The sequence below is a fragment of the Schistocerca gregaria genome, chromosome 6 (assembly GCF_023897955.1).
Source record: "Schistocerca gregaria isolate iqSchGreg1 chromosome 6, iqSchGreg1.2, whole genome shotgun sequence".
Taxonomy (NCBI): Eukaryota; Metazoa; Arthropoda; class Insecta; order Orthoptera; family Acrididae; genus Schistocerca; species Schistocerca gregaria.
The window spans coordinates 251724647-251752393 of NC_064925.1; the positions used below are offsets into that span (position 1 = coordinate 251724647).

General features: G+C 46.7%; 1 protein-coding gene across 11 annotated transcripts in view; it reads right to left on the bottom strand.

Annotated features, from left to right (window-relative positions):
- Positions 1 to 27747, bottom strand: part of LOC126277885 (protein turtle-like) — a 798080-nt gene that overhangs the window by 429600 nt on the left and 340733 nt on the right. For all 11 annotated transcript variants that reach the window (XM_049977425.1, XM_049977435.1, XM_049977434.1 and 8 more), the window contains exon 3: positions 8190 to 8270. The gene's annotated coding sequence lies outside the window, so the exon portion shown is untranslated. The remainder of the gene's footprint in view (positions 1 to 8189; positions 8271 to 27747) is intronic.

The window sequence follows — 27747 nt, forward strand, 5'->3', positions numbered from 1 at the left end:
TATGTTAAGGGTCAACTGCCAATTCGTGCACCAAATGTCGATCATCTTCCGACCTTCATGAATTTTCCAAGAATATACTAGCGTTGCACCTTCTCTTTATATAACAGCAAGAGTGGCTCTAAGCACTATGGGACTTAACGTCTGAGGTCATCAGTCCACTACACTTAGAACTATGTAAACCTAACTAACCTAAGGACATCACGCACATCCATGCCCGAGGCAGGATTCGAACCTGCGACCGTAGCAGCAGCGCGGTTCCGGACTGAAGCGCCTAGAACCGCTCGGCCACAGCGGCCGTCAACAGCAAGAGTATCATCCTTAAGAAGCCTCGGGGAACTTTCATGTATGTATTTTGGAAAGTACTCTTCCTATAACATTCCATTGGAGTACGCCCGAAGTTACTTTTTCGTCAGACGGTACCACTCCGATAAAAGTGTCATACCGTAGTCTATTTGTCAGGATATCTTCAATTGAGTCAGAAGGCTGCACCGATATGTACACTTGTATTTTGTCGAAACGTTGCGAACACCGCCTGAAAGTCGAAGAATATGGCATAAATCCGGACGCCGATACCTCCTTGATTTCGTGGTCGAACAGAGGGAGTCTGGTTTCATATGGTCATTGTTACCGAATTCAAATGGCTCTAAGCACTATGGACTTAACAGCTGAGGTCATCAGTCCCTTAAACTTGGAACTACTTAAACCTAACTAACCTAAGGACATCACACATATCCATGCGCGAGGTACGATTCGAACCTGCGTCCGTAGTAGCCACGTGGTTCCGGACTGAAGCGCCTATAGCCGCTCGGTCACTGCGGCTTGGGTTTCCGAATTCCTTGTTGATTCCTACAAACGAGAGATCTTAAATGGACAACCGACGTTTCATGAAAATTTTCAAAATATGTTCATATCTTACACTTCTATATTTTGTTACCTCTCAGGGCTATAGAGCGGCACGATACTATTGCCAGCACACCCTTCGCCCTGATGGGCGGGAGAGTAAAATGATAGAAAAGGGAATAACAACTGAAAAGTGGATTTTTTACAATTTAAAAAAAAAGTGTGTTCCTTCTGTATAAAGGTGACAAGGAAAACGCCAGCGTTGCCCTGTGTCAGCTAGTGAGTCATCGTCAGCAAGCTACGAGAAAGGAAGCTGAGCGCCATTATGCACGCAGAGCGGTAGTGCGACGCGGGGCAGCCTAGCTCCCAGGCGCGGCGCTCATCTATTATTCAGACGCCATCCGCGAGCAGATACGTCCGCCAGTAATGCGTGAGAACTCGAGCCTTCGCCCTTATCTGCGAACCAAATAACTAAACCACCACTCCGGCACAAACCGGTCCATCCCCCGCCGTGGTGCGCCAACATTTCCTCGCAGACCGAGCAAATGGAGTCCTCCCAGACAGGGGGCCGGCCTTCTGTTTGCGCCCCGTGATCCAATTCCGGCGACGCTGCAGCCGTGTCTCCCATTTAGCGCAAGCGGGCATGTCCCTGCCGTCTCTGTTACCAGATGCCGCCAGGGGCTCAGGGGAATCTGAATAGTGTTAACGGTACACTCCGCAGCTGGCAGCTATTCAACTGTGAAGCTTTCAGTTACAATGTAGTTTCCCAGCAGCCACCAAAGTGTAAACATCGCGTACACTCGCAGGAATGTTCACCAGAGAGCCAGTTTACGAATCCAGTGGTGTTCCGTGTAGTCTATGCAAGGTTACTTAATGTTAAATAAACTGGGCAGACAAAAGTTGCGGGAAACGTTGTCCCGTTTGAAGATGCTGAAAGTTTTATTACCAATTATTATTGTTATTATTATTATTACCAGCCTGATGAAAGTTTTACCATCAAAAATTATTATTACGGCAACAGACGTAGGGAAATGAGTAAAGCTCTATCTCTGACAATATAATTGTTATCTGTATTTTTTCTCTAAAAATTGCTAGGATACCTAGTGAAACCTTGTTATCGCTATTATAAAATCTTATATGTAGCCATACAACTTGTATTATGAAAACCCTTATTCCGACGTGTCAGTATTCAAACATTTTCTGGAGCTTCCCACTGTCTGACATGTCGGTATTATGATAGAGGGGAAAAAAAACAGAAGTTAATCACTCGTCCTATATACCATGAAAAATGAATCCTCTTTTATCTGGTGTCATTTTAGAAATGTTCTCTAACATTTCCTAACAATTATACTGTAATCCTCCTGTACGCAACAGACAACTTATCTCGTATTGCCGCTACAACTGCATAAATATTCTGCATCAAGCAACATGCTAAAAGAATTCAAAAGAAATACTGCGGTCCATGCGGAATGCAATGCATGGTTATAACTATTCATGGAACTACTCTCCTTTTTCTTTCTTTATAGAAATTAAATGATCAGGAAGGATTTAGTCAACAAATCTTCAGCGGTGTAAAAAATGAAAGGAGCGAATAAATTTTTTTAATGTACTGCTTTATCAAAAGTGACAGTTCGCACACACTGCAAACTTTACTCAGACCTTTATTTTCCTTGGACAATTTGGTTAGCAAAATATTTAATTATTTCACAAAGTCTTCAATCACAATCGCCCTCCAGTGCGCAAGCAAGCAAGAACAGCGCGTAGCAAAATCCTCGATTAACTCAAAAATCTGCTCTGGCGCCACTAGCACGGTCAGACCTCTCCTGACGCTCTCTCTCTCTCTCTCTCTCCACGCCAGGCTGCTTCCGAGTACTCTCAACAACTGTTCGCTCGCTGCCACGCGCGATAACAATATCTCAGACTCAGAATTTATGTACGCACGTAGAAGCAGAATCAATAGCCAACATACACTCCTGGAAATTGAAATAAGAACACCGTGAATTCATTGTCCCAGGAAGGGAAACTTTATTGACACATTCCTGGGGTCAGATACATCACATGATCACATTGACAGAACCACAGGCACATAGACACAGGCAACAGAGCATGCACAATGCCGGCACTAGTACAATGTATATCCACCTTTCGCAGCAATGCAGGCTGCTATTCTCCCATGGAGACGATCGTAGAGATGCTGGATGTAGTCCTGTGGAACGGCTTGCCATGGCATTTCCACCTGGCGCCTCAGTTGGACCAGCGTTCGTGCTGGACGTGCAGACCGCGTGAGACGACGCTTCATCCAGTCCCAAACATGCTCAATGGGGGACAGATCCGGAGATCTTGCTGGCCAGGGTAGTTGACTTACACCTTCTAGAGCACGTTGGGTGGCACGGGATACATGCGGACGTGCATTGTCCTGTTGGAACAGTAAGTTCCCTTGCCGGTCTAGGAATGGTAGAACGATGGGTTCGATGACGGTTTGGATGTACCGTGCACTATTCAGTGTCCCCTCGACGATCACCAGAAGTGTACGGCCAGTGTAGGAGATCGCTCCCCACACCATGATGCCGGGTGTTGGCCCTGTGTGCCTCGGTCGTATGCAGTCCTGATTGTGGCGCTCATCTGCACGGCGCCAAACACGCATACGACCATCATTGGCACCAAGGCAGAAGCGACTCTCATCGCTGAAGACGACACGTCTCCATTCGTCCCTCCATTCACGCCTGTCGCGACACCACTGGAGGCGGGCTGCACGATGTTGGGGCGTGAGCGGAAGACGGCCTAACGGTGTGCGGGACCGTAGCCCAGCTTCATGGAGACGGTTGCGAATGGTCCTCGCCGATACCCCAGGAGCAACAGTGTCCCTAATTTGCTGGGAAGTGGCGGTGCGGTCCCCTACGGCACTGCATAGGATCCTACGGTCTTGGCGTGCATCCGTGCGTCGCTGCGGTCCGGTCCCAGGTCGACGGGCACGTGCACCTTCCGCCGACCACTGGCGACAACATGGATGTACTGTGGAGACCTCACGCCCCACGTGTTGAGCAATTCGGCGGTACGTCCACCCGGCCTCCCGCATGCCCAGTATACGCCCTCGCTCAAAGTCCGTCAACTGCACATACGGTTCACGTCCACGCTGTCGTGGCATGCTACCAGTGTTAAACACTGCGATGGAGCTCCGTATGCCACGGCAAACTGGCTGACACTGACGGCGGCGATGCACAAATGCTGCGCAGCTAGCGCCATTCGACGGCCAACACCGCGTTTCCTGGTGTGTCCGCTGTGCCGTGCGTGTGATCATTGCTTGTACAGCCCTCTCGCAGTGTCCGGAGCAAGTATGGTGGGTCTGACACACCGGTGCCAATGTGTTCTTTTTTCCATTTCCAGGAGTGTATGAACGTCCAACTTTCAATGTTTCTAGCAGTCCGTTACTGTTAAGGTAGGAGCGTGAGTGGGGGCTGGGGGGGGGGGGGGGGGGGGAGTGGAACGACCTGGCGGTTTGGAGGTTTTACTGTACGTAGTTACAACTTAACATTAGTAAACATAGTACGATCATATTACACTTGGTGGTGAGAGTGATTTATCAAACGTCAATCACGACCCAATTTAAAAGGCATTTGCATTTGGTCAGATTATTCAATAATTTAAACAGTCTTTGATTTTGCTAATCACAAAAAACGTACGTCAAATTATTTCAAAAATATTAAACGCTCGACACAGTCCTAATACAAGAATGGCAACAGTCGAACTGCTACCAAAACAAACACTGGAGCCATCAAATTATAAACTTTGAATGATAGTTCTCTCATATACATGTCACCATTTCTACAATATACTCTCGTATATACATGGTAACATCTGTACAACATTCTACGCACTGCCAGCGCAGAAAAACTTTCAGAAACAACAAATGAGGACTCCTACCATAACTGAAGAAACATCAGATTTCCTTACATCACTTAAATACATACACAATGAGCAAAAGAAATGTCAAACTTAATATTAATTAAAATAGGGGACGTACGCGGAAAACTCTTGTCATATTCAACAGATCTCGCTTGGCTAGATACAATTACAATAACAAATGTATTTTAACAAGACACAAATTTTCAGCAGAGGAGAACACTACCGCGACGCACTACTTGTCGCAGGCATGACCAGAAAGACACCAATAACAAGGACAACGCCGTAACAGACGACAAGAGAACTTAAAACAATGTCGCTCTATCCTGACGGACGACACTGTATGCCAAGCAACGTCCCTCAAAACTGAACAACACGCTGACTGGCATACAACGTCACTTAAACACTGTTAACCCACACACTAGGTACGCACCACATTGCTGTACCAGCTTGCAGCAGCAAAGAGGAAAACAAAGTAGCCTCTTACGGAAGAGATGCTCGGTGAACCAAGACAAACAGGCTATGACTTCACTCCGGCCATCACTGGCGTGGTGGCTACTCGTCCTCTTGCAACCAGAGCCGCGAACCATTCTAATACGGTCCCGTCGATTCCGCATCTATCCGAACATGAGAAGCATAGCATGAATCGCGTTCGCGCGGTTCCAGACTGTATCGCCTAGAACCTCGTCAATAACTTCTGGAAGCAAATAAACTGACGTTATCAGCGTTAATATAGAAAAGCTGGACTGATAGGTCCGAGCGCTTAAAAGTTCCTTTTAAGGGCATAATAGAATATGACCGAGTCTGTCGCAAGGTACCTCTCCGATAAGAGTGTCATACCGTGGTCTCCTCGTCAGGATGTCTTCAATTGAGTCACAGAGTACCGTTCAGCGGTAGAAGAGACCAGCCCTGTGCAGTCTGCATGACACTGTGGTGTCTGTTAAGTGTGGTTGGTTGCATCGCCTCTTGCACAACTTAACTCCATCTGCTGCTATAGTTGACCATAGTCGATCACCTTCTCTCTTTCGAGCAGCTGGCCTACGGTTCGGAACGAACCCCAAGCACTTGGAACAATACTGCGGGCAATATCGAGCACCTGGGCTACACTCGTCACACTTCGTCCTTCTTCCATTTTCCCGATGATTCTTCTCCATGTGAAGTCAGCCAAATATTGTTTCTTGACCAGGTTGTAATGAAGAACACCACCACAGTGCAACGAAACTGCTCGCTGATTGACTGATACTGTCTTTTGCTGTTAGTTCACCTACGTCACGTCACGGGGCGAGTTCCATTTACTGATATAATCACACTGACCTCGCGCCATTTGATCTCTGACTTTCTGTGGACAACTGGGAGACCTCTGGAAACATGCTCCTGCACTTTCATCCATTTCCACCGAACAGTTAACGTGTTATTTTACTTAATCTATCAAGTCCTTAAGTTCTTCAGAGCAGTGTATATTAATGATGTTTCGCTGCATTAGCTTTTATCCCCATACGCTTTCCCAACGAAACTTCAACTGACTGCTTTCTCCAAGACAATGAAATCGTTCCAGTACTTACTCTCCCCGTCAGCTCCATTTTCCCTCTATCAGAATTGTCATGTCCTGACTTAGGTGGGAGAGGAAAAAAAATGGTTACTGGTCAATCTGCGCTCCAGAGCGGTACAGAGCAGAAGGCAGAAGGACAATACACAGTGAAGTCATTTGTTTGTTTTCTTCTGTCTGAGCCAACACAGGTACAGGCATTTACTAGAAATGCAGGGGGTGAGACTCGCCAGGGAACTCGTTGTGAAGACTCTTGGACAAACAGGGTTTTGAAATAGTTGTTTATTCCAGACAGGGCTAACTAATGCACTGAAGGCTGGTTCTAGGGTTAGAAAAAGCATGAATAACACTGTTACAAAAGAAGCCAGTGCAGAACTCCCAGGAGTGGATGCTAACCACAGTAGCAAACACTATCAGCCTCTTAAGGCAAGGACTTAGCTGCAAAACAAAACATACTGAATGTGACGCTGTTCACTGAGGCACTCCAAGAGAGAGAGCAGACGTACGCGTAGCTGGACGGAGGCTGGAGTCGACGGACGCGGATTCGGCGCCCAGATCGTCTGACTGAGAACTCTGTCAAAATGGGGAATCTAGGGTTTTAAAGAGTCGCTTGGGGGCACTGTTTCTAAAATGGTTCAAATGGCTCTGAGCACTATGGGACTTAACATCTATGGTCATCAGTCCCCTAGAATTTAAAACTACTTAAACCTAACTAAACTAAGGACAACGCACAACACCCAGCCATCACGAGGCAGAGAAAATCCCTGACCCTGCCGGGAATCGAACCCAGGAACCCAGGCGGCGCACTGTTTTTCCCACTTGAAGCCACCCAGCTAATACCGCAGGCTTCTTGCAGGTGCCTGCCAGTCATGGTTTAGTTAGGTCCACTCTACTGTTCCTAAGGCGGGAATGTTAATGCAGCTGCACTAAATCCGTATTTGATATCGACATTGTTCAGCTGAAAGCTAAACGTAACTGCTCTGCCAAATAAGGCTTGCAACATTATTGTTATACGTCATTTAGCCCCGCCCCTCGGGCTCCCCGGAGTAGGCAATGCTAGGTCAACAGTTTTTTTGACGTTTTCGCTCTCTTTCTAACCCTTGTGAGCCTACTTACGTTGCTGTTCTCAGGGCTGGTATCAAGCTGGCTTTATACGCAAGTAAGTGCCTGTTTTTTACAAAGTTCTACGGTAGTAACATACTACAGCATCTAGACGACACATGAAGTTGCATGTTAATTCATTGAAAAGTAACTAACTCCCAGGGACCGCTTCAGGGGGCGTCTGCATTTTCGCAAGGCTCTCCCCGTACGGGTTACTTCATGTAACGATCTCTCTCCTAGCATCGTCTTTGCATCCGCGCCTTGGAACGCCTGTCCTCTTTTCTCACAGCTTCATGATAACAGTACAGTGGCAAGGAATAATCAATATATATCACAGACCCCTCCACCAGCGATGTTCACACTTACCTCTTCATATTAGCCTAAACACACCCTGCTTTTCATACCACGGCCAAGCTCACATCCCAGTCCCCTACTCCATTCCGTTTTACACCACCCACCCACATACGCACCCTAATCTCCACGCTACAGCCCAGATCTCTTCAGGTGTAGTGCTCTATTTCAAGGTTTTACCACCTTTTTTTCACAATATTTTATATAAATACAGACAAAATTCTGCAGTTTTATTTACAATACTGTCAACGAAAGTTATTTCATTAACGTCACAAAACTTACCTGTACTTTTCACCGTTTTTAATTATTTTCATTCACGTATTTCGAAAACGTAAGTTGAAGAGTGCGGCGTTTGTGTTGATGACACACCTTCTACCATCTATAAGGGCCGAGAAAGGTGAAACAACAATAAAGAAACACACTGCAGCAAACGCGTCCGGCCGTTTCTTACCCAACAGTGGAGTGCGTCCTCGGTCTCTAGCAGCATGGCGCGAGGCGCTGCGATGATTTCATGCCGCCCCTCTCACCAGCCCTGTAACACAAAACCGGAGATTCTTGATAGTTCTTTTAAACCAAAGCGACAGACGTACGTTCACCAATGAACTATGCGTGACACACACACACACACACACACACACACACACACACACACACACACACACACACACACACACGCACACCGGACATGGATAAAATATGGAAACATAAAAAAAACCTACCACACAACACCATGCCTACTACGGTGTAGGTAAACGCATTGGAATCCAAAACATCTTTCTGTCGTCTCGGAATGGATAAATACAAGTCCCGTATGTATGTGGCTGCCGGCTTTCTCGGCGTATTACAGATATGAAATCTTATCGCATTATCAGCCGAGTGGCGTCATCGTCTTGTCGTGACGTTTCAATGGTTTCCGTATCCGTCATCATCAGGCAAAGTGAAGCTGATGGATACGGAACCCATTGAAATGGAGCGACAAGACGAAGGTTTTCAAAAGAATCGTGTGCCATTCTTCCTGCAAAATAGGGGCGAGTTAAAATAACGATTGTCTCCAAAGTAAACCACATAGAGTCAATAAAAATGAGATCCGGTGACTGAGGCAGACAGGAAGGATACGACAATTCATCCTCACACTCACAAACCAGTCATGGACGATGGAAGCTTTGTGAACGGGGGCCCTGTTGCCTTGGAATACTGCAACAGAAATGGACAACGGACGATGTATCATGGGATGCTCTCACCGACCAAAATGGTCACAAAATCCTTAGCAGTAATGCGACCTTGCAGAGAAACCATGAGGCCTATGGAATACAACGATACGGCTGCCCAAATCACCATCTAACCTCCACCATGTTTCATTCTTGGAATGGAAACTCGGCCAGAAACTGGAAATAGTATGAAACAAGATGCATCCGACCAAATGACATTCTTACACTGTCCACACTCATCGAGTTTTTAGATCTGAGGATAAACTTAGATTCTAATTTCCAGCTAAAGGAAATATCCGTATAAGAATTCTGAAATGTGTTTGCTTCAAAGGTTTGTGTAGTACTTTGGCTTAAATTCTCCCGTTTCAAAAGAAGGTTTCAAACACTTTTTCGTACTTCGTTGACGGAAAGACTGTAGGTAGTTCTGAATTTTACAAGTTATGAAGCCGAATAGGAAAAAAGATAGGCCTTGCAATCAATATGCCACGAATTTCAAAACGTACTGTTACGAGACAGATATACACAGGCTGCTCAAAAAAAGTGTCGAATACTTTGAGAGGTGGTAGCAGACATTGAAACAAGAAAAATAAGTCCAGTAAACATAGGTCCGGAAATACGTACGTTCTGTGATAAACACGTATTTACAGGAGATATTAAACATGGCGTCCATTTATGGCAATGCACCCTTCTGCCCTCCGGCGTAAGCAATGACGCACCCTTCGAAGTATGCCGGGTTGTTTCTGTACCTGCTGGCACGCATTAAAGATGCTCCCTGTAGTGTCCGCACCTCTTTGATTGGCGTGGCATAGACGAATTCCTTCAAGTATCCCAATAACAAAAAACTAACGACTGAGGTCTGGGGAAAGAGCAGGCCACCCCCCCCCCCCCCCCCCCACCACCACCACACCACCAGCATCCTCGATCAACATCGAGATATTGGTTTCTATATAATGACATTGTACGCAGTCTGTAGCATGAGGCTATATGATTACAGAGAACTTTTCAGGTGTCAGACATCTATGATGTATATATGCACAGTGGAGCAACGAATGAAAATTTGTACCAATGTCAGGATTCAAATTCCGCTCTCCTGCTCATTAGGCAGATGCGCGAACCACTACGCACAACTGCATGGACTATCCCAGCGCGTCTCCCTTCAAATGAAAATTGTCATTTAGGCCCCAGCCCAGGTGGTATTTCCCGTGAACTCGAACAGCGTTGCAGAGTCCAACTGTGTTGGGACAGTACCTCAGCATTGAATGAAATGTGGGTTCCTGTCTGAAACCCAGGCATTTGTGCGTTTATCGAATGAAACTATGGTTCCAGGCACATTCTCATGTCACAAACACCAATGTCGTATATATTCAGACTCAAGTGACGAATAAAAACCTGTATCAAGGTCGAGATTCGAACTCAGGTCTTCTACTGACTAGGCAAATGCTCTAACCACGAGGCCACCCTGGCACATTGGCTCTGCACAATTGCACGGACTACCCTAGCACGCCTCCCTCCTTAATGCAAATTCATATTCAAGCCTCAGACCATTTGGTATTACCCCTAAAAAGAGCATTGCAGAGGCTCTCCAACTGTGTTGGAATAGCACCTCAACTTTGCACGAAAAGGGGGATAGTGCCTCAAATGCACGCATAGATCCTTTAAACAAATGAAGCTACACTACTGGCCATTAAAATTGCTACGCCAAGAAGAAATGCAGATGATAAACGGGTATTCATTGGACAAATATATTATGCCAGAAATGACATGTGATTACATTTTCACGGAATTTGCGAGCATAGATCCTGAGAAATCAGTACCGAGAACAACCACCTCTGGCTGTAATAAGGGCCTTGATACGCCTGGGCATTGAGTCAAACAGAACTTGGATGGCGTGTACAGCTGCCCATGCAGCTTCAACACGATACCACAGATCATCAAGAGTAGTGACTGGCGTATTGTGACGAGCCAGTTCCTCGGCGACATTGACCAGACGTTTTCAGTTGGTGAGAGACCTGGAGAATGTGCTGGCCAGGGCAGCAGTTGAACATTTTCTGTATCCAGAAAAGCCAATACAGGACCTGCAACATGCGGTCGTGCATTATCCTGCTGAAATGTAGGGTTCCGCAGGGATCGAATGAAGGGTAGAGCTACGGGTCGTAACACATCTGGAATGTAACGTCCACTGTTCAAAGTGCCGTCAATGCGAACAAGAGGTGACCCATACCATCACGCCGGGTGTTACTCCAGTATGGCGATGACGAATACATGCTATCAATGCGCGTTCACCGCGATGTACCCAAACACGGATGCGACATAGTGACGCTGTAAACAGAACCTGGTTTCACCCGAAAAAAATGACGTTTTGCCATTCGTGCACCCAGGTTCGTCGTTCAGTACACCATCGCAGGCGCTACTGTCTGTGATGCAGCGTTCAAGGGTAACCGCAGCCATGGTCTCCGAGCTGATAGTCCACGCTGCTGCAAACGTCGTGGAACTGTTCATGCAGATGGTTGTTATCTTGCAAACGTCCCCATCTGTTGACTGATGGATCGAGACCTGGGTGCACGATCCGTTACAGCCATGCGGGTAATATGCCAGTCCAGCACGGCGTTCCGTATTACCCTTCTGAACCCACCGATTCCATATTCTGCTAACAGTCATTGGATCTCAACAAACGCGAGCAGCAATGTCGCGATACGATAAACCGCAATCGCGATAGGCTACAATCCGACCTTTATCAAAGTCGGAAACGTGATGGTACGCATTTCTCCTCATTACACGAGACATAACAACAACGTTTCATAAGGCAACGCCGCTCAACTGCTGTTCCTCATGTCAGAACGTTATACGTGTCTCAACCGGCGCCAACCATATTGTGAATGCTCTGAAAAGATAATCATTTGCATATCACATCATCTTCGTCCTGTCGGTTAAACTTCGCGTCTGTAGCACATCTTCGTGGTGTAGCAATTTTAATGGCCAGTCGTGTACATTGCTCCAGAGACGTTTTCAACTATCAACATCTGTGATGTTTATATGCAGAAGGCAGTGAAAAATTGAAACTTGTACCAAGAGTGGGATTCGAATCGAGGTCTCCTCCTCAACAGGCAGATGGGTTAACCACTATACCACTTTGGCACAGTGGTTTTCCACAGCTGTACGAACTATCCTGGCATGGCTCTCCTCATGCCAAATTCCCAACCTTTTTGGTTGGAGGTGAGAGGCATCGTAGGGTAATCCATACAGTTGTGCAGGGTGATGTAGTGGTTAACACATCCGCCTAGTGAGCAGAGACTTGGGTTTGTTCTAACGTGGACGGTCCCTGACCAACCGACAGCGGCTGCCGCCTTTTGTGTGGCCATTACCTCCTTCGCTGGATTATGTTCAGCACAGGTGAGGCCGCAGCTGAGGGCGACCAGCGGTCCGGCGCGTGAAGAATGCAGGTCTGGGTCGCGCGGGGCGGCCACACCCCGTGGCGGCCGCCGTATCGACCACCGGCGTGCCCACCCCCGTCCACCCCCACCTCCAACTCCACCGCCACCCCCACCAGCGGCGATCGGCGCGCCGGGCCGGGCCGGGCCGACTGTGACTGCAGCGTCAAGTTGCTGCCCGCTGTCAGTCTGGCGTGCTGACAAAGGAACCTCCCCATCGCACCCCCCTCAGATTTAGTTATAAGTTGGCACAGTGGATAGGCCATGAAAATCTGAACACAAATCAATCGAGAAAACAGGAAGAAGTTGTGTGGAACTATGAAAAAAAATAAGCAAAATATACAAACTGAGTAGTCCATGCGCAAGATAGGCAACATCAAGGATAATGTGAGCCCAGGAGCGCCGTAGTGCCGTGGTTCGCGTGAGCAGCTGCGGAAATGATCTGTCCGTTCGTACACTGACGTCTCTGTTCACTATAATAAGTTTAGTGTCTGTGTTTTGCGACCTCACCGCAAAACCGTGCGATTAGTAGATGAAAGGAAGTGCCTCTGCAATAGGGACCGAAAACATTTGATCGCAAGGCCATAGGTCAACCGATTCCTCCACAGGAAAACACGTCTGATATATTCTATACTACACTGGTGACGGCATGTGCGTCACATGGCAAGAATATGTTATCGACCCACGTATCTTGTACACTTGGCGAATGGGTAAAAAGATTCTTCTACCTTGCTCCATTTAGGTTTCCTTGTGGATGTGGTAATCACTCCCAAAAAAAGTGATGACAACATAAGAGCAGTTACCTCACATCGGACGGACGGACGGACAAATAATAATCGTCTGAAAATAAAAAATTAAATTCTTCACTCGAGGGAAGACTTGAACCAAAGACCTCTCATTTCGCAGATGCTCACGCTAACCACGGGACCACGGTGCTTCTTAGCTAACACTGCCCTTGTTGTTGCCTATGTTGCGCATGGAATACTCAGTTTGTATACTTTTCTTTTTTTTCATAGTTCCACACAACTTCTTCCTGTTTTCTCGATTGATCTGTATTCAGTTTTTCAAGGCCTATCCACTGTGCCAACTTATAACTAAATTTGAGGGGAGTGCGATGGGGAGGTTCCCTCGTGAGCTGACATGTGCAATGCGAGGTGGGAATTAGGACGCCGCTCGACATGTCAATGAGGGCAGGTTCCGTACCAGCGCCGCTCCTGAAGAGAGGATCACCGTCTCGTCCATCTGATGGATACCGACACCCCTCACGCACGGATAAGTCAACATGAAATTTGCCTACTCATTGGTATCTACAGAAGTCCATAGAGAGAACTGAACGGTGCCACAAAATGGTTCAAATGGCTCTGAGCACTTTCTTGGTTGATGGGTCATATGTGTCCTACTAACTTTGAGCGCCAGTTCGAGTGTCGGGATATATGTCACCCAGCTCTGCACGGTGCTGCCATCTTGGGACGACTGTACTGAACCTGAGAAAAAATCGGGACTACACTGCAATGACAACAGTGTTATTCTTCCTCCAAAAACAGATCCAAATTTTGACAAACTTTATAAAATTAGACCCATTATTGCAGCACTAAACAAAAACTGTTTTGCAGTATATGAGCCACTTCTACATTAGCAGTAGATTAATCAATGGTGGCATTCAAGGGACGTACGTCTCTCAAACAGTATATGCCCATGAAGTCAACAAAGAGGGGCTACAAAATTTGGTGTCTTGCAGACTCGAAAAGCGGTTTTGTTTCAGTACACTGGTAAATACAGCACCCCAATATAAGACTTCAAGAATTATCAGAGGTTTGAACGATTGGTTCTGGAACTGTGTCAACAATTTTTTTTACACAGGCAGATTCATTGTTTTCGATAATTTCTTCACAACTTACAAGTTGATGAAAGCACTGAGGAACAAAGGCCTCTATAGTTGTGGAACTGTAAGTGGAAAGAGGAAAGGACTACCAGGAGTATTAGAAAACAAAACAAAAAATGATCTCAAACGTGGACAGTTTCAGTTTGCAGTAAAGTGTGGTGTAGCTGCTGTGAAATGGCAGGATAACAAAGCAGTTTGCCTTCTTTCCACATACAACAATGCAAAAGGTGTCAAATTTATTGAAAGAAAACTGAAAGATGGCTCTAAGGTAACTGTATTCTGTCCTGAAGTAGAAAGCCATTACAATAACACAATGGGCGGCGTTGACCGATTTGATCAGCTACGTGAAAGATATATGGTAGGCAGACGATACATAAAATGGTGGCATCGACTATTTTATTTTTTTCTTGATCTGGCTATTATCAACTCTTCATGGTTCATGGGACATATGTGTCCCACTTCCTGTGGTAAAAAAAATGGAGAACTTAAAAATATTTTGGTGCTGAAAATATAATAATGGGACTGAAAAGAAACCGTTATCACCTTAATATTTTAAAAATCTGTAAAATATGAATTTTATCCATGAAAGGGTTAACTCCTGAGGTCATCAGTCGCCTGGAACTTAGAACTAATTAAACCTAACTAACCTAAGGACATCACACACATTCATGCCCGAGGCAGGATTCGAACCTGCGACCTTAGCGGTCGCTCGGCCCCAGACTGTAGCGCCTAGAACCGCACGGCCACTCCGGCCGGTAAAGGTGCCACAAGGCAGCGTTAAAAACTCCCGCCAGTGCTTAATTGTACAAACGATTTAGGAGACAACCTAAGCAGCACTCTTACAAGGGGGAATTACGATCTCGAAATATCAGTTTGGAATGACACTTCCCTGTGTAGTATTACACCTGAAGTTTGCCCACCCACGAAAGATGTAATGCGCACTATCCAGAAGATTCCGAGAGAAAGGGCTCTAAAGTTTTATAGGCAGTTTATATGCTATGGCAGCACAGCGAAATGGCTCCGCCTGTAACGGGCTCACTTGGTGCACGGGCGGTCCAGGTTCGATCCTATCTCCGGGTAACATTTTTTATTTCTAAATTGTTTACGCTAAATGATAACAGCTAAGCAGTTGCAGGATAAAAATTTGTTGAAATCCTTGACCGCGGTTTCGGTATATCTAAATATACCTTCATCATAAGCAAAAATACACTGAAATCACATCCTGCAGTGGAGATGCATAAAACAATCGTGCCAAAGGCGTCGTCAGTAGTTAAAATTCAAATATCACCTCCATCTGCACAGCATAATTATGAAGAGATGATCAATGCGAACACGGCATATCATATACTTTTTAAAATTGTTTTAAATATCATAACAAATCTTAAGTTAATGGCAAAAAACGTAATCTTTGCAATCTGGGAAATTAGCGACAGGTCTGTATATTGCATTCATAACCTTTGTTTAAAGTCTTATGTGGGGAAAAGAACAGTTTATATCATCACTGACTATTTGGGAGGACAAGCAAAGCCTGGATTATGTGACGAAATCTTTCAGGATGACGAGAAATCACCAACATTTACAGTTAGTGATTCGTCCAAAATGTAATCCTGTTGTTCAAACTTTCAACGTCTATTTTTTGTAGAGAGGTAAGCCATCCAATAAAGCATATACAAAACTGACTTATCTGACTGAAAATAACAGTGAAAAAATTTCCGTATATAAAAATACAGCAATAGTGCATCAACAACTGTCGTCGCCAGTTTTTATTGGCATGATCCCGGTATGCCTGCTACGCTTCCAGGCTTCCTAATGAATCAGAAGTTTTCATGAATGTTAACGGGTATGGTTTCCAACATATCTTTTAAAAGATCTTTTTTTATCGCTATGTTGACGTCACGTTTATGGTCTGGCTACACGGCGTAGAAACTCTCGAGCACTTACGGAAACATATGAACAGCATGCACCCAAACATCCAGTTCACGGTCAAGGCAGAGGGAAGTCTGCCGTTTTTCGACGTTCTGGTGCAACGGAAGTTGGATGGACGTCTCGGTCTCTCTGTGTACCGCAATCCGGCGCACACTAATTTATATCTTAGCATCCAGAGTTTTCACCATCCAGTCGAGAAAAGAGCAGTATTAATACACTAGTACACCGATCCAGACAGTTTCTAACGAGATCCACTTGCATTAAGAAATTAATCATCTGAAGTATGTTTCCCGAAGGAACGGTTATGAGTCACGTTATATAAAATCACCGTTCTCCAAGAGAAGGAAACGTGAAAATATTGAACATGTAATGAACCAGAGATTGCATTCCGTCCCTTCTGCAGAGTCACATCCAGCACAATACGCAGAGTTCTAGGAAGAAAACGTATCAGACCTATTTTCCGAACTAGTAACATAAAGCAGAGCCTACGCCTCAAGCTCAGGATTCCTGGAAAAATCTGCAGCTGCAGAGCACAGCATCACAAACAAACGTAAAATGGTTCAAATGGCTCTGAGAACTATGCTACTTAACATCTGAGGTCATCAGTCGCCTAGAACGTAGAACTAATTAAACCTAACTAACCTAAGGACATCACACACATCCATGCCCGAGGCAGGATTCGAACCTGCGACAGTAGCGGTCGCTCGGGTCCAGACTGTAGCGCCTAGAACCGCACGGCCACTCGGACCGGCCAAACGTAAAATACTGTTTGACGGAACAAAAGTTTTGTTCCCTGAACCGACGTTGCAAGAAGTCCGAGAAGGTCTTATACAACAGTGCCGCCGTTCAATAAAATGGCTCTAAGTACTATGGGACTTAACATATGAGGTCATCAGTCCCCTAGACTTAGAACTACTTAAATTAACTAACCTAAGGACATCACACACATCTACGCCCGAGGCAGAATTTGAACCTGCGACCTTCAGGAGCGTGGTTCCGGACTGAAGTTCCTAGAACCGCTCGGCCACAACGGCCGGATTAGGAAATGGGACACGAAAAGCAGTAGGTGCGTTTTCTATTTGGGCAGCTAAATAACTGACGATGGGTGCCGCAGAGGCCATATAAAATTCATATTGATAATAGAAATAAACAGCTGTTCTGGGAAAGCAAATTTGTTTACATCAAATATAAGTTTAAATGTTAGGAAATATTTTCTGGACAGTATTTGCCTCGAGCAGTCTCAAGTGGAAGTGAAACGTGGACGATAAACAGAACAGACCAGAAGAGATTAGAAGTATCGGAGATGTGGTGCTGCTGAAAAATATTGAAGATGGATGGTTGCTCGAAAGACGTACTGAAACGAATCGCGGAGTAAAAGCTTTTATGTTAGAACTTGGGGTAAAAAAGGCCAAATTTTAAGGTGCTCGTAGACGGTGATCAAGGCGTCAACACACCAGGCGGTAAAATGTATACAGCCTGTAGTATATACATGCAGGTATGTAGAGGCTTTGAGAGGACAGATCGGCCTGGAGAACTGCGTCAACGAGTCTTTAGATTGAAGACCACAACAGCACTGTGATGTTTGATGGTGTCAGGCCCATTCCCTTCTACTGGGAGGTCGCTCAGAAGCATAAACAATAGATGCCAGAGTGTCTGGATCACTTCAACCCAAACGGCACTACGCACACACTAGCCTCTGTCACCAGGTGTTACATTTAGTGGGATGTATTGCGTAAGTGACGAAATGGCAAATTCGAGCATTTTTACTTCTTTGCAGAAAATTTTACAGATAATTTACACAGTGATGTGAGGAATGCATTGTTGAGAAAACAAAGGGATTTGGCGAGGGGTTGAATGACGAAACAACTAACTGAACAACTGACGAAACATTTAGAGTTACCGAGTGTTAGAGAGCCGCTGACTTGACATTGAATTATACAAGATGTAAACGATAATGTTTTACAGCGTACTATGGTGGTGTAGGGTAAGTCGAGACGAACAATATGGTTTAGGTCACTTGTGGTCTATCAAGCCGGGAAGCAACCTCAAATCAACAATAAAATCATTTTGTTTCTCTCCCCTTCTTACTACGAAGCCTACTGTGCAGATCTAGATCTAATTGGAAGCATAATTAGTTTCCGCGTAACGTGTTCTTTTCTTTCATTAACTTTACAGGAAAGATTAACGCACTAATGTTAACGAAAGGTGGTGGCGTGAGAGGGCGAGAGTGCATTCGAATACTTTCACGGCTCGCATGTGCAGTAGATTATGTGGGTTTTGTAGGCCAGGGTAAGGTTGTTTCCCTACTTGACGGAGCGCAAGTGTCTTATACCTAATTGTTCGTCCTGACTTATCTTGCACCACAGTGGTATGTTGTAAACAGTTATCGTTTGCATCTGCAATTTGTAATTGCTTAAAGTTTTCGATGTTGCTTCGAGGAACTCGGCAAAAATTTTGTTTTATCGAGGTTGGAATTAGCAAGAGTAGACTGCATAGGTGAGTAATTATAAAAATAAATTTTTAATACAGCACATTTTAAAGCGGGACAAAAAATATAAAATAATTGCTTTTATCCTGATAGAGATTCCTAACCCCATTCAGATAGTTCTGGAAGTTTGGGCTTGTGGATTTTTGATATCTATGGCAATACTTGTAAAATCTATAATGAAGCCGGCCGAGGTGGCCTAGCGTTTCTAGGCGCTACAGTCTGAAAACTCGCGACAGCTACGGTCTCAGGTTCGAATCCTGCCTCGGGCATGGATGTGTGTGCTGTCCTGAGGTTAGTTAGGTTTAATTAGTTCTAAGTTCTAGGGGACTGATGACCTCAGAAGTTAAGGCCCATAGCGCTCAGAGCTATTTGAACCATTTTTTTCTATAACGAAGAACTTGGGGTGCATACAGTATATAAGTAATGCATAAATACACTCCTGGAAATGGAAAAAAGAACACATTGACACCGGTGTGTCAGACCCACCATACTTGCTCCGGACACTGCGAGAGGGCTGTACAAGCAATGATCACACGCACGGCACAGCGGACACACCAGGAACCGCGGTGTTGGCCGTCGAATGGCGCTAGTTGCGCAGCATTTGTCCACCGCCGTCGTCAGTGTTAGCCAGTTTGCCGTGGCATACAGAGCTCCATCGCAGTCTTTAACATTGGTAGCATGCCGCGACAGCGTGGACGTGAACCGTATGTGCAGTTGACGGACTTTGAGCGAGGGCGTATAGTGGGCATGCGGGAGGCCGGGTGGACGTACCGCCGAATTGCTCAACACGTGGGGCGTGAGGTCTCCACAGTACATCGATGTTGTCGCCAGTGGTCGGCGGAAGGTGCACGTGCCCGTCGACCTGGGGCCGGACCGCAGCGACGCACGGATGCACGCCAAGACCGTAGGATCCTACGCAGTGCCGTAGGGGACCGCACCGCCACTTCCCAGCAAATTAGGGACACTGTTGCTCCTGGGGTATCGGCGAGGACCATTCGCAACCGTCTCCATGAAGCTGGGCTACGGTCCCGCACACCGTTAGGCCGTCTTCCGCTCACGCCCCAACATCGTGCAGCCCGCCTCCAGTGGTGTCGCGACAGGCGTGAATGGAGGGACGAATGGAGACGTGTCGTCTTCAGCGATGAGAGTCGCTTCTGCCTTGGTGCCAATGATGGTCGTATGCGTGTTTGGCGCCGTGCAGGTGAGCGCCACAATCAGGACTGCATTCGACCGAGGCACACAGGGCCAACACCCGGCATCATGGTGTGGGGAGCGAACTCCTACACTGTCCGTACACCTCTGGTGATCGTCGAGGGGACACTGAATAGTGCACGGTACATCCAAATCGTCATCGAACCCATCGTTCTACCATTCCTAGACCGGCAAGGGAACTTGCTGTTCCAACAGGACAATGCACGTCCGCATGTATCCCGTGCCACCCAACGTGCTCTAGAAGGTGTAAGTCAACTACCCTGGCCAGAAAGATCTCCGGATCTGTCCCCCATTGAGCATGTTTGGGACTGGATGAAGCGTCGTCTCACGCGGTCTGCACGTCCAGCACGAACGCTGGTCCAACTGAGGCGCCAGGTGGAAATGGCATGCCAAGCCGTTCCACAGGACTACATCCAGCATCTCTACGATCGTCTCCATGGGAAAATAGCAGCCTGCATTGCTGCGAAAGGTGGATATACACTGTACTAGTGCCGACATTGTGCATGCTCTGTTGCCTGTGTCTATGTGCCTGTGGTTCTGTCAGTGTGATCATGTGATGTATCTGACCCCAGGAATGTGTCAATATAGTTTCCCCTTCCTGGGACAATGAATTCACGGTGTTCTTATTTCAATTTCCAGGAGTGTAATTCACTTCCTAATATTTATTTGTAACATGTGTCCCATGTATTTCATTACAAATCTTACAACTATTGTCACAGGTATTAAAAATTCACAGGCATAAATTTTAAGGCTATCTGTAGGGGGTTAGGGATCCATAAGGGACTAGGAGAGATTATTTTATACTTTGTACTCTGATTGTAAAATGTATTACATTAGAATTTAATTCTTATTTAAATAATTAGTTTTGCGTTTTAGTCTTATTAAACTTTCGTTTTCATGTAAATAATTTTCCTTTTTTATCTTGTGTGTTTGTCAAATTTCTCAACGGATTTTTAAAATTTTGACGGTTGATATTTTTTATTTAAATAAGCAGTTTTATATGTACTGTAGCTTTGCCCATGTACGAGTATGTCACATATTGCACGTATCTTCTCTCTCTCACCCCCCCCCCCCCCCCCCCCCCACCAACACTATTTCCGCTCAGCCGTGTCCGTCCGCTTGCACACCATTTGGAACGTCATACGATACCACCCCACACAACACGTCGGTGCTGCAGAGCAGCAGAGATTCAGGCGTTACCAAGCCTTTTCTCTCCGCTCACACCCCCACCCATAACGAACGGAAATCTGCAAACAGTAGCAAAATTTGTACCGAACAGGCAGACAGACAGACAAGAAAACAACCTAAAACAACGCGTTAATAAAACTGTTCCGAGTGAAAGAGCTTAGCAAAACTGCCCACAAAGATCCATTGTGAGGCCTTTTATGTGATTGTCAGCGATTGAGGGGCTACAGAGGCCCCGGCGGCTATCGCGCTGCGACAGCGGTGGCCTCTGGCCTGTGGCCTAGCGGCGACGCCGGCCGAGATTCCCAGCTCCGGTAGGGAGACGCAGCGGTGGAGGGAGTCCCGCGGGAAATCACGGCGCCGGCTCCTGCAGGGGCAGGGACAGGGACAGGAGTAGGGGGTAAGGAAGGGTGGGGGCGGGGCAGCGCAGCGGCCAGCAAGTGGCGCGGGCCGCGGCCCGCCGGCCCTTGGGGGCGGCAAGGGAGAGGGGTGTAAGGCAGCGCGATCACGGCCGCTGTGGCCCGCTGATAGCCTGCCGACATGCACCTCGCTCCTCAGAGGCGGGGTGGCGCTGCTCAAGGAGTGCCGGAGTGCCGCCAGCATCTACACTACTGGCCATTAAAATTGCTACACCAAGAAGAAATGCAGATGATAAAATGGTATTCATTCCACTATTTCACGCAATTTGGGTGCAGAGATCCTGAGAAATCGTTAAACAGTACAACCACCTCTGGCCGTAATGACGGCTTTGACACGCCTGGGCATTGAGTCAAACAGAGCTTGGATGGCGTGTACAGGTACAGCTGCCCATGCAGCTTCAACGCTATGCCACAGTTCATCAAGAGTAGTGACTGGCGTATTGTGACGAGCCAGTTGCTCGGCCACCATTGACCAGACATTTTCAAATGGTGAGTGATCCGGAGAATGTGCCGGCCAGGGCAGCAGTCGAACAGTTTCTGTATCCAGAAAGGCCCATACAGGACCTGCAACATGCGATCGTGCATTATTCTGCTGAAATGTAGGGTTTCGCAGGGCTCGAATGAAGGGGTCGGGTCGTAACACATCTTAAATGTAACGTCCACTGTTCAAAGTGCCGCCAATGCGAACAAGAGGTGACCGGGACGTGTAACCAATGGCACCCCATACCATCACGCCGGGTGATACGCCAGTATGGCGATGACGAATACACGCTTCCAATGACGGCGACCATCATGTTCCTGTAAACAGAACCTCTATTCATCCGGAAAAATGACGTTTTGCCATTCGTGCATCCAGGTTCGTCTTTGAGTACACCATCGCAGGCGCTTCTGTTTGTGATGTAGCGTCAAGGGTAACCGCAGCCATGGTCTCCGAGCTGATAGTCCATGCTGCAGCAAACGTAGTCGAACCGTTCGTGCAGGTGGTTATTGTCTTGCAAACGTCCCCATCTGTTGACTCAGGGACCTAGACGTGGTTGCACGATCCGTTACACCCATGCGGATAAGATGCCTGTCATCTCGACTGCCAGTGGTACGAGGCCATTGGGATCCAGCACGGCGTTCTGTATTACCCTCCTGAACCTACCGATTTCATATTCTGCTAACAGTCATTGGATCTCGACCAACGTGAGCAGCAATGAGTCCTCAGTCTTCGCACTAGCTTTGTGTGAGCTGCCATGAGTTCCCTCCCCCCTCCCCCCCTTGTACCAACCTCTTTATCGCAGATTAGAACCTGCACCCAACATGCTGAAGTATTTGTTGGATATATTCCAATCTCTGCCTTCTACTGCATTTCTTATCCACTATAGCCTCAGAACGTACCACGAAAGTTATTCCTTGATGTCTTAACACATGTGCTATAATCGTATCCCTTCTTCTTGTCAGTGTTTCCCACATGTTCCTTTCTTTGCCGATTCTGCACACGACTTCTCACTCTTTCCTATCAGTCCACCTAATTTTCAAAATCCTCCTACTGCAACGCAACTCAAACGATTTGATGTTCCCCTTTCCCGGTTTTTCTACAGTCCATAGTTCACGTTAGACAATGCTGACCTCCAAACGTACATTCTGAAAAAATTCTTCCTCCTGTATAGCCGATGTTTCATCCAAGTTGGTTGGATAGTTGATTTTTTTTTTTTTGGGGGGGGGGGGGGATACTAAAAAGTGCGGTCATCGTTCCCATGGGATTAGGAAAGGATGAGGAAGGATATCGGCCGTCCCCTTTCAAAGGAACCATTCCTGCATTTGCCTGAAGAAGATTTAGGGAAATCACGGAGAAATCACGGAAAACCTAAATCACAATGGCCAGACTCGTGTTTGAACCGTCATCTTCCCGAATGCGAGACCAGTGTTTGATACAAGTGGATTTATTTTAGCCAGGCATGCCCTCTTTGCCTTTGCTTGTCTTCTTTACATGATCACCTTGCTTCGCCTGTCACGTGTTACTCCGCTTCTAAAAGAGCAGGATTCCTTCAATTTGTCTGCAGTTTTGACGTTAACTTTGTCGTAACTTTTATCTCTGCTACTCCTAATTACTTTCGTCGTTCTTCGGCTTACTCTCAATCCCTTAGAGTCCACTCTGTTGAACAAGGTCCTGTAATTCATCATCATTTTCAGTGGTGATAGCAATGTGATCAGCGAATGTTATCGTTGGCATCTTTACACCCTGGAATTTATTCGCACTCTTGCGCTCTTTTTAAAATTTCAGTAATTGCTTTTTCAATGTATAGAGATGGCAGTAGAGACGAAACACTACATTCCCGCCTTATAACCTTTCCAATTCACAAGCTTTGATCTCGGTCTCCCACTTGTACTTTTCTCTCTTGGTTGTTGTAAATATTGTATACTACCCGCCATTGCCAATAAAAAAAAAAGGTTTTCGTAAATCAGTGCACTTTTTAAACGCCCTGTGTTCTGCAGACAGTGATAAGCCACAAGCCCCCCCCCCTCCCCCCCCCCCCCCCGACTGCTCTAAGGCTCAGACCCAGATTCAGGAATCGCTATAGGTGCTAACCAAACAGCGATGGCTTGTATCTGAGGATACACATCGGAAAACGGTTAAACGTGTTCTGCTACGAGCGCAGGGATATTCTCCTCTCTGGTGACGACGTGCACGGCGGGCAGAACCGCGCCTCTCGAACAGCTAATCCGTCTAAAAATGGCGGCGCTTTACGAGCCGTTTACTGGGCTCCCCTCGGCGGTGGCAGCCAATCTCGGCCTCCTAATAAATGATTACTGCCTCGCGACTGCGTCGCCCATATCAGATTACCATTAGCTGGCGGAGGCGGGAAGGGAACCGGTGGATTTTGGGGGAATGGAGTGGGGGGGGGGGGGGGGGGGGGGGGGCGAGGAGACACTGCTGCCGTGACGTGCCGTTCCCGTTCCGCGTTATTAGCCAATAAAGACCCTGGACCACTTTCACTTTGCTGCAGAAGTCCACCTCTAAAGCGCGGGGAATAGCCGACTCAGCAACAGCGACACATTCGGGACATCCTACTGTGCGATGCCATTCTGTTTAGCTGAGAATAGTCACAGAAGCGTTTTCTGTCGAACAATGCAAACAGGCCACTGTTGAGGCACCCACAAGATAGAACATTCCTCTGGAGAGATTAAATAGGTCTTATGCACTGCGATGACAAAAGACATGGGATACCTCCAAATACGGTGTCGTACCCCCCTTTTCCCGGCGGGGTGAAGTATCTCGATGTAGTATGGACTCAACAAGTCGTTGGAAGTCGCCTGCAGAAATAATTTGCAATGCTGTCGCTATAGCTGTCATTAATTACAAAAGCGTTGCCGGTGCTGGGTTTTGTCGACGAAGTGACATTTCGTTTATGTCCCACAAATATTCGATGGGATTCATATTGGGTTATCTTGGTGGCCAAATCTCTCACTCTAGAATGTTCATCCAACAAATCTCAAATAACTGTGGTCCGATAACATAGCGCATGGCACCCATAAATATTCCATCGCTGTTTGGGAACATTAAATCCCCAAATATTTGCATATGGTCTCCAAGTATCCGAACATAACCATTTCCAGTCCATGATCGGTTCAGACGGATCAGGGGTCCCAGTTCATTGCACGCAGATACAGGCCGCATCATTGTGGATCCATGATCAGTGTCCACAGTGCCTTGTTGACAACTAGAGTCTACGGCGTAGTGGGGCCAGCACCACATTCGAAATCTGCCATCGCCTCCTACCAACTGAAATCGGGACTCATCAGATCGGATGACGGTGTTCCAGTCGTCTAGGGTCCAACCGATATTTTCACGAGCACAGGAGAGACGCTGCAGGCGACGTCGTGCTGTTTCCGAAAGGCTCTTGCGTTGGTTCAAATGGCTCTGAGCACTATGGGACTTAACATCTGAGGTCACCAGTTCCCTCGAACTAACAACTACTTAAACCTGAATAACGTAAGGATATCACACTCGTCCATGCCCGAGGCAGTATTCGAACCTGCGACCGTAGCGGTCACGCGGTTCCAGACTGAAGCACCTAGAACCGCTCGGCCTCCGCGACCGGCTTTAGGAAAGGCTCTCGCGTTTGTCGTTTGTTGCCATGCCCCATTAACGTCAATGTTCGCCGCACTATCCTAACGCATACGTTCGTCGTACGTCTCATATTGATTTCTACGATTATTTCAAGTAGTGTTGCTTGTCTGTTAGCACTGGCAAATTTACGCAAACGCCGCTGCTCTCGGTCGTTAAGTGAAGGCGATCGGCCACTACATTTCTCTTGGCACTGGATTTTTGAGTATTCAGTTCCCTAACGATTTCCGAAATGGAATGTTCCACTCCGTCTACCTCCAATTACCACTCCGCATTCAAAGTCTGTTAATGCCCGTCGTGCGGACGCAATCACGTACTAAACCTTTTCACGTGAATCACCTATGTAAAATTGGCAGCTACGCCAATGCACTGCTCCTTTATACCTTGTGTACACGACACTACACTCATCTGTATATGTCCACATCGCTATGACCTTTTGTATTTAGTTCTGCTTATAAAGATTTTGTTGTGAAACTGTTTAGGAGTACATTCACTGGTGTCCAAAATTAAAGCAACAAACCGCTGTTTCGCCATCTTGTGTTTAATTCATGATATAATAATACAAACTTTCAACAGATGTCCGTACGATAGTGTTCTGCACGAAAGATGACCTTTCGGGCAACGGAAAACCACGCTAACTCTGATGTCAGAGCCCCTATCAAACACAGTTGTGTTTGCAGGTAGTCCCACATCCACAATGTCAGTGTACACTGTCACAGGCGGTGCAGCATATCAAAGAGAAGACGCCTAGCAGACGCTCTGCGACGGATGAGCATAGGAAGACTGGAAGCACGACAGTCGCAAACTCATGTGGCCCAATATCTTAACGTGAATCGTTCTGTTATCTCTCGGAAGTTTACAAAGACCAAAACTGTTTCCCGAAGACCACGGCAGGGCTGGCCACTTATGACATCGGAAAGAGAGGACTGTTATTTTGCATTAAGAGCACGACGGTACCGCCTTAGTACTGCGCAACAACTCGCATCTGACCACACAGCATCTACTGGACGTGTTGCATCGAGGTAAACGGTATAGAGAAGGCTTCGATAGTGTGGCCTTTATTGTCGGAGACTTGTTATATGTGTGCTTCTGGCGCGTCTTCACAGAAGGAAACGTTTAGAGTGGCGTGGGCAGAGCTTCTGTTGACCGCTCGAACACCTACCTCTTCATGGAATTCTACAGGTGAATCGGAAAGGTTTAACTGCTGCCAGGTATCGTGACGACGTCTTGGGACCCCATGTACGGCTGTTGCGAGCAGCTGTGCTCCCAGGTTTCGTACTATTGGACAATAATGCTCGACCTCACACATCCCGAGTGGCTGATGTTTTCTTGGAAACGGAAGATACTGCACGCATGACGCGGCCTGCTCGCTCTCCCTATTTGAATGCCGAAGATGCACTAGGAAGACGAGATGCATCACGCCAGCATCCAAGAACTACTCTCCTTGACTTGCGAGCAGCTCCGCAGGAAGAATGGACGTTATGTCTCAAAATGACATTGATGATTAAAGTTTTGAACATGGATGCGTTGTCAGCGGCCGTTTACAAAGTAAAATTAAAGCAATAACAGTCCTCGGTCGCAAAAATGAAGTCTTTTGACGTAGGTTTCGGCACTACTAAGAGTGCCTTCATCAGAAGTACAGTGGTTCAAATGGCTCTGAGCACTATGGGTCTTAACATCTAAGGTCATCAGTCCCCTAGAACTTAGAACTACTTAAACCTAACTAACCAAAGGACATCACACACATCCATGCCCGAGGCAGGATTCGAACCTGCGGCCGTAGCTGTCGCGCGGTTCCGGACTGAGGCGCCTAGAGACGCTCCGCCACCAGCGGCCGGCCCATCAGAAGTAAAACACTCAAACTGGCATCTCACGCATAAAATGCTACCGTAGCTCCACATGTGTGAGCAGTCCATATTGGCTGGCCTTCTACGTTTTCTATTTTAAAACTTTGTGACTTAAGGTTTATCGCTTGATATTTATATCATACGTGACATGCCAGTTTCAGTGTTTCACTTCTGATGAAGGCAAACTTAGTAGTGCCGAAACTGCTTTAATTTGATATTGATGATGTTATTCACACCATGCTCCGTCGTTGTCAGACCCGTATTGCTGCCAGAGGTAGTCACGGCTCATGTTGAGCACATGTC